We start from the raw sequence: 8,565 nt of genomic DNA, 5'->3' as shown, positions 1-8,565 counted from the left end.
CACTTTTTTCTTTTATTTTTTCTTTCTTCTTTCATTTATTTATTTTTATGGGGCTTTTGGGTACTCTAACATTCCCCACTCTGAAGAGGTAACCCTAAAATCTTTTAAGGACTAAATACAAGCTCCCAAATACTTTAGACGTGTTTGGCGTTTGAAACAGAGTATGTTGCTAACAGGCCCAAGGACATTGTGAGTTTTATCCAAGAAATAGGCTACATTTCTTTGGGGTCTTTTTACCCTGACTGCCTAGCCAATTCCTAGCTCCTATTCTTATCACACCATCCTCTGAAGGGGTTACCCAAATTGCCAATAGGGAATCAGAACGCAGACTGCTCTGGCTTCTTCCATGCTGAACAGGGATACAGGGTGAGGCAATTGGAGTACCCCTTCAGTGGGTCTATCTAAAAGACTCCCAAATTGCATAACTCTTATCTGTAAGGGGGAAAGAAGGTCCTTGAGTTGTGAATAGGAGACGTGAAGGAGAAATAAAGGCAAGAGTAATTAACTAGCATTACAAGTTCCAGACAGGGAACTAGAAAAAAGCCAGAACTGGCCAATTTTCAAATGTTCATATGAGAGTCCATTGGAATTTCTTAAAAGTAACTGTCTCCAATGAGTATTGGGACAACACATGAAAATATCACTGCAAATTCAGGAAACACTTCATATTTTACCGTTTGTTTATGTGGATCAAGCAGTTGGATATTGCCTATGGTTTAGTTATGTAAAGCAGCCCTGTTTCTTGGAGGTGGAAAAGGAAGGCAACATTTTTGTCAAACATGTTATCACAGCCTCAGCTTCCTGACTCCCAAAGGTCCTGTGATGCTGTAGCCCTCAGTATTAGTCTCCTATTTTGAAGATTTCCAGCCTCCACATTTCCTGGGCATCTTTTTCCCTGTCCTGCCTAGTGGCTCTCACTTAGGCTGGAAATAGAGCACCATGACCCCAGGGTGCCTGGTTTTATGCAGTCAACCTCCACATTGCTATAGATGTGATGTCGTAGATATAACAGCTCTCTGACTTTTTCCTGGGACTGGTTACTAGTGAGATGAATGAGATGATTAGAAAAGGAATATGTCCGGACATGGTGGTGCACACCTGCAAAACCAGCACTCCGGGGAGACAGAGGCAGGCAGATCTCTGTGAGATCAAGGCCAGCGTGGTCTACATAGCAAGTTCCAGGCAAATTGGGGCTACAGGGAGACCCTATCTTGAAAAAAAAAAAAAAAGGGGAAAGAGCTATGATTTGTGAGCAAAATTCCCACTAATTAAAAAGAGACAAAACCCTCAGACCCTGTGGGTAGACATACTTAACCATCATTACTTCCACATAACCCTTCCTAACCAAGCACAAGAGTGCTATGCCTTTCTCCTTTCCCATTTGAACAGAAAGCCAGTTGTTGGTCCTATTGAAAATATGATTTCATTTAAGTAGACCATTTTCATTACCAGATAATGGGCCTCTTTAATTTTATCTTTTTAGAGCAGCTAGGAAAATGTTTCCATTGCTCCTAATTTTTCCTTTTCAGATTCTTTAGAGACAGAGTGGATTCATTATAGAATGGATTACCACAACACACTGTTTATTGGTGAGCCATAAAAAAAAATGAATAAAAGGTAGGCATTTGTAGTATTAAAAGCCTTTGCCAAATTATACGTGGTGGTTTTGATGACCTTGGAAGTTATCTAAGTGTTTTTATGTGCTTTCGTATCAACCTGCGGTCTATAAAAGCACTGATAGTCTATTGGATTCACAAAAACAAAATATATCTTCCCAGAGGCCTGGTTCTGCTCTTTTGTAATGGTGAGTGATGGATTCACGCTGCACCTGTTGGCTTCCACCAGTGGCCCTCAGTGGTACCTCCCTTCGATCCATCCTTTTCAGTACTCTTACGTAATCACTTCTTGAAAGGCCTCTGAAAACTGCTTAAATTCCGGACGAGACTAGTCTTTCGTGCATTTAGATTCCATTCAGCTATAATTGCACCACAAGCACCCTTTCCGCTTTATTGTTTGCCTCTCCATTGTTCCCATTCCAATTCCACTAGTTTCTCTTGTACTTTATGTTATGATAATGTTTTTTGTGCTCTTGAAAATCATAATTTATTAGGACAATGAGCCAATCAAGATTAAAATCTTACAGGAAAAAGAAGGGTGGGTCTAAGGTTTGGTTGAACCCAGAGACAAGTTGGGAGGCATGGGTGGTGTGGACTGACACATGGGGAGAGGCCTTATCCCTTCCTTCCCTTCAGACTATCCTATCTACTTTTCATCCTCTGCTAAGGACTATACCGTCACCTAAAGCTTCCTCTTAGAAGCTGAAAGAAGCCAGTGAGCTCGATCTACTGCCACTTCCTGTAACCCTGTCTATCTTCTGGCTTCCTTTTTAACCTTGATCTGGCTTCAGTAACATGGAAGGGAGTTGTATGACTATCCTGTTAAAAATTCAGCTAATATCTGTGTCAGGCACCCAGTGTGTCTCTTACACAGCAACAGTATGATGTCTTCCTGTCCAGCCATGTTGTTCCAAATGACAACATTTCATCCTTTTCTATGGCCAACTAATATTCCACTGTATATACATGAACCACATTTTCTTTATCCATGTACCCATGATGAATATTTAGGGTGACTTCGTTTCTTAACTACTCTAAATAATGCTATAACAAACATGGGAATGGCATCTTTTAAGAAGTCAGTTCAGGTCTTTTTGTCCAGTTTTTACTGACTGACTTTTTTTTGTTATTAAATTGTACACAATGTATATACACAAATCAAAACATAATGTCATACTATAGGAATATGTATACTTATTATAGGCCAATGACAAAGCAATAAAGATAAAATAAGAAGAAAAATTGACAAGGTTAGTTTAGAGTTGACTTTCACACAGTGGTTAGAATTCTTAGGTTGTAATTTTTCCTGTCAGTTGCAAATGACCCTTGGAAGTCAGTTCTGCTCAGCAGTGACAAGCTGATTCTGATTGACCCTCCCTTATGCTGATTACCTTTTTAAAAGCCAGACTCAGCTTTACCATTGGCTTAGCCCTGAAGGGAAACTGCTAGCTAAATGGGCTGCATTAGACTTAATGTGCATAAGATAATATTAACAGTATCTGTTAGATACTGGGCTTATTTTCCCATAACTGCTCTGCTAATGTAAAGTTTTAAATGCTTTTATTTTAAATATCAGCCTGTGGGGGAATAATCAAGACCTAACAGAAGGGAAAATGAGGCTTATGACACAATCATACAAAAAAAGAGATCATTATCATAAACTAGAAAGAAAATTCATAAAATAAAAACCCACCAACTGCCTATGGTAAATAAAAAGAATGGTTGCTGCTGTTACAAAAATACTAAAATCGGTAACTCAGAATGGAGAGGAGAAGAAAGGTTTTTGAGTGGAAAAGAAGAAGGTGGTGTGGTTTATCTGTCAACCTGAAAAAGGAGAGTCCTTAAGGAAGAACATTTCCTGACCTTCATGAAAACAGATGGCTCGACCTGACTCCTTGTTTCCTTAATGAATGACAGACTGGGAACAATTGTCTCTCGGGTTCTGATAGCTGATAGAAGCACGGACATACAACATCCCATAATCAAGGAGGGAAACACCGCAAAACGTCTGCAAAGGGAGACTCCGGTTATTTATATTCAATAGAGAATTCTAGAAGAATTTTAACAAGAACTCTAGGTTCTGCTATTGGCTGTGTGGCTGTGACACAAGTAAACACCAGATGCTGAGGGTCTGACTTTTGGAAAGGTAAGACCAGGCATATAAAAGTACTTACTCCAAAAAATGGCTTCAGAGATGGCTGAGGTGAGGCAGGCAGGAGCATAGAGATCAGAGGTCACAGGACAGATGGACAGGGAAGCAGCCTGGATCCATCCTCCCTCCCACCTCCTGACTCCAGCAGGTAGATTGCTCATGATAGAGGATGTCAGCTCAGTTGATTTCCCTGGGGCAGCAGGCAAACAGCTGGAAGCAGTAGGCATCTGGAGATGTTATAGGTGAAAATGGGCAACAGAGGCGCTGGGCAGGAGAAGCATCCTGGGACCACCTGGCCCTTGACTCCAGCTATGGCTTTATGAGGCATTACTAACCTTGGAGTTCAGGCAGATGCTTGGCCACAGCCCCTCTGCTTTTTCCAGCAGTGTGATCTCTGGAGAGAACAAGAGAGCTCTTTTCCCTCCTCTCTTCCTGTTCCATATTGCGTCAGCCAGCTTCAGGACACAGGGCATTGCCACGAAATGCAGAATCAACTAATCTTGTTTATTATCAAAAGCAAAGGGGCCTGGGTACTTCAGTAAACAATCTTGTCAACATTTGTTGCCAGTGAGGAAGTCCTCATTTAGATGATAACTGATTGCCACATCATTAAATTGCATATGTAAAGTAGTTCATTGATATATGATGGCTGTCCTAGTCAGCTAAAACAATAGACATTAATTTTCCCACAATTCTAGAGGCTTAGGATAGAGACGTGGAACAATTCAGGTCTGGGCAGGGCTGTGTTCAGGGCTACAAATCTTAGTTTTCTGTGTGTCTTCATGTTTCTGGGACAAAGAATAAACTGATGTCTTTGGAAAGGCTCCCCTTCCCTCCTGGGTACTCTACCCTCATGAGCTCCTTTAAGCCTCCTTATGTCCCCAAACCCCCTCTCCTCAAATACTATCACACTGAGTGTTAGAGCTTTAAACGTGAACTTGGGGGGGGGGGCTAATTCAGTCTATAACAATAAATGTTAGACCAACGCTATTCTATATGAACAAAACCTCCCATCCAGTGAACCAAAAGAAACATTTCCTCTATAAGTTCATTACCTCAGGTGTTCTGTTACAGTAATGGAAAGCTTACTAACAATGTTCTTATAAGGACACTAGACTCGCAGGATTAATGACTGTACTCCAGTATGGCTTCATCTTGGCTAATTATATCTACAATCATCTTTATTTCCAGTGTCATACTCTGGGGAAGCAGGGATTAGGACTTCAAAATGTGTTTCTTTTTTCTTCAAGGTTTTATTTTCTTATACAAGGTTATCTTGATGCAAATGCTTAATGTATTTCAAATATAACTCCCATACCCAGCTACCTTCCCCCTTCTCAGCCCCACTCCTCCCATTAGGACCCTTTGTTCCCCTAGATACTTTCACTTCTACTTTCATGTCACGTGTAGATACCTGATCTTTTGTTATTTAGAAAATCTAGGACCCACAATTGAGACAGACTTAATTTGCTTCACATGGTTCTCTGCAACTGCATTCGTTTTCCTGCAAATGACACAACTTCATTCTTTGTGGTTTAAAAAATTCATTGTTTTCTTTATTCATTCTGTTGATGGATTCAGAGCTTGGTTCCATAGCTAATATATTTATTGTGAGCAGTGCTACAATACACATCCATGTGCACGTATCCCTGTGATCTGCTTCTCTTTTTGAGGGGATTCCGTTCAGCACCTAACAGAAGTTAGACACTTTCTCTCTTAGTGCCCATTGGGATTGGTCTATTATTTTTCAAGCAGCAGAGTGGGAAAGGGAAGGGTGGTGTGACAAAATCCACCCAGTTCTGTGTGCTTCATTAGACACCTGCAACTCTGCTGTCCTGGAGGCATCATAGCGTGGTTACTTAAGGATGCCAGGTTGGATGGGGAAAACTTTTAGTTCAGCTGTGGTAGCCACATACCCATTGGCCCGCTTTCTCTATGGGATGATTTTAAAAGTTGTGCTCTTTTTTCTGTCCCAGCCCCCAAGCTTCCTTTGGAAGTACCCCAACAGAACATGTCACTCTATTTAGAAGGATAGAATAACAACAGGGAGAATTTCCTTAGTGCTGTGGAGGTTTGAGGGATTTGAGGGCTTTGTTTTGTGTAAGTTTCTTGCACTGGAGGAAGTTGCCATGAGCAGCTAAAAAGAGAAGCTGCTGACTACAGTGATCACTGGGGCTGGAGAGATGGCTCAGTGGTTAAGAGCACTGATTGTTCTTGCAGAGGACCCAAGTTTGAATCCCAGCACCTACATGACAACTAATAACTCTCTGAAACTCCAGTTTCAGGGGATCTGACGCCCTCTTCTGACCTCTGCAGGCATTGCACAACATGGGTGCACTTACATATGTGTAAGCAATACATTCATACACATAAAATAAATAAATATAATTAAAAATATTTTTACAAAAAACAAAATGCAGTGGTCAGAAGCAAAGAGTAGGTATTACAACTGTCAGGCTTCTGGCTGGAGCTTTTCTGATGCTTGCCTTAAATGCTTTGCCATTTGGTCTGGAAACACTTTCCGGCATCTTTGCCACTTAATTATGGGCCGTTTCCAAGACCTCTTGAGGAGCTTCCATAAACAGCAGATATGCTGTTGAGGAGAAAGACTTGTTTTACAGGGTTTGATCTTGCTTGTTAAGAATGGGCATATAAAATGGGCCATTTGCAATGGCAGGATCTTTGCCAATATTTTCTCAGCATAGAGGTGTTATGTGACTGTTGATTATGTTAAGTTTCATAGACATGAAGTCATACAGATGGAAAGTTCACATTTACAAAAAATATGAAATGGAATGACATCAAGATTTTTTTTGGTACTTTATTGCCTGGATCTTTATGAAGTTAATGACCATCAAAACCATTATATTAACATGCAGGTGTGAATGTAGCTTTGACAACTACTATGAAAATATCGTTATTTGAAAGTGTAAGCTACAGAAGGTGTGATAAGATACAGCAAAACCATGCTTCCATCATTCTGCTACTCCAGTTCTAGAAAACACTTCAGAGGCTACCTGGATAAGTGGCAGAAGGAAAAACCCAGACTCCCTTCCCCCAGCTTGCCCCACATCTTTTTTTTGTGCCCTAGAAATAACATGAGGTAATTTAGGCTGGTACGAATGGCTTAAGTCTGAGGAGAGCTTTGTAAAACAAAGTCGGATCCAGAAGTGCCAAAACAGGGGCCTTTATGATGCTGGAGCTCAATAGAAGCCACTTGTTATCTCTGTGTTTCAGGTGTCTGTCTGGGTGCCACTGAACGTTCAGTTTAGTATTAGCTGTGAAAGGACAAATTTGCTCTGGCTCTTTGAAGCTCCATGAATTTCAGGTACTATGTAACCCCAGCCCTGCCTTTAGCAATGGGAATTAATTGGTTTAAAGAAATTTGGTCTCTCAGCAGAGATGGAAATTCTGAGAACTAAAAATTATGGGCCGAATCCTGTCAGTTTAAAGATTTGCTTTGGATGGTTGAACAGTGTGCTTTAGAAAAGCACTTATTTAAAACAAGATGCTGCTGTGTCCCTGTTATAATGTAGGAAATCAACCTCACTGACACCAGGCCCTTAATGGAGGGGGTGGGGTAGGGTCGGGGGGGAGTAAGAATTCTCATGAAGGCTGGTCAATGCAGAATGGCATTAGTCCTCTCCTTTGCTCCATCCCTCCATCCTTTCTTACTTCCTTCTTTGTTTCTTTTTCTTTTTCTTTTCTTTTTTTGAGACAGGGTGTTCTGTAGCCAATACTGGACTTTAACTCACTATGTAGCAAAGGATCACCTTTAACTCCAGACTCCTCTGCATCAACTTTCCAAGTGCTGGGATTATAGCATGCCACTGTGTTCTGTTAATTTATCAAGTTCTTTCAAAACTAAACAGAATCTGAGCACACAAGCCAGTAACTGTGACCCTTGGTATTTATCCAAATAAATTAAAAATAAGTCCACTCAAAAACCTGCCTATGAATGTTTGTAGCATCCTTGTTCATAATTATTAAAATTAAGTTGGAAACATCCAAAATGCCCTTCAGCTTGTGACTGGATAAACAGATTGTGATATGCTCTTGCAATGGAATATTAATGTTAAAAAGAATTAAACTGGGACTGGAGAGATTGCTCAGCAGTTAAGAGTGCTTCCTGCTTTTTCAAAGAGCTCGAGTTTAGTTCCCAGCATCCATGTCAGGTGGCTTACGGTCTCCTCTAACTCCAGCTCCTGGGGATCTTTACATCCCCTTCTGGACTCCACGAGTATCTCACACACATGGAACACATACACAGACACAAAAATAAATATAAATAACAAAAAATAATTAAACTGTGGATGGATACCTGTGTGTCTATATTTTAGGGAAAAATCCATTAAGCCCTAAGAAGCTGTACATCAATATTGATGTACAGTTGTAAAAATGTACCACACTAATGAAAGATGTAAGTAATTGAGGACATGTGTACAAGGAGAAGGGATGGGTGAGAACTCTACACTTTCTGTTCAATTTTTCTGACAACTTAAAACTGCTCTTTAGAAAAGAAAACCCATTAATTTAAATAAAGAACAATCAAGCCATGACTAAAGAGGGAGGAAACTAAAAATGTATGTTACTAAGTGAAAGAAATCAACCTGAAAATGCTGTCAACTGTGGGATTCTGACCACACAATATACTGGAAAAACAAAACTGTAGGACCAATAAAACAGTCTGCATAGTTGCAGGGCTGAGAGGGATGAATGAGAGGGACGAAGGGGAGGGAGGAAGAGGAGGGGAGGGAGGGAGGAGGGGGCAGGAAAGAGGGGAGGAAGGAGAAGGAG

At 40.7% G+C, this 8,565-nt stretch overlaps 1 protein-coding gene across 8 annotated transcripts in view; it reads left to right on the top strand.

Moving 5' to 3' along the window:
- The window catches only part of Csgalnact1 (chondroitin sulfate N-acetylgalactosaminyltransferase 1), a 353,381-nt gene that overhangs the window by 126,815 nt on the left and 218,001 nt on the right, over positions 1-8,565 (top strand). Inside the window, exon 1 of one of the 8 annotated variants that reach the window (XM_029554619.1) lies at positions 7,036-7,096. The exons of the other annotated variants lie outside the window; for them this stretch is intronic. The gene's annotated coding sequence lies outside the window, so the exon portion shown is untranslated. Of the gene's footprint in view, positions 1-7,035; positions 7,097-8,565 lie in introns of those variants that run through there. 8 annotated transcript variants of the gene reach the window in all.

Source organism: Nannospalax galili, unplaced genomic scaffold (assembly GCF_000622305.1).
Source record: "Nannospalax galili isolate Female #2095 unplaced genomic scaffold, S.galili_v1.0 scaffold291, whole genome shotgun sequence".
NCBI lineage: Eukaryota > Metazoa > Chordata > Mammalia > Rodentia > Spalacidae > Nannospalax > Nannospalax galili.
The sequence above is the reverse complement of the archived record's forward strand: the minus strand, read 5'-3'. Positions and strand labels throughout refer to the sequence as shown.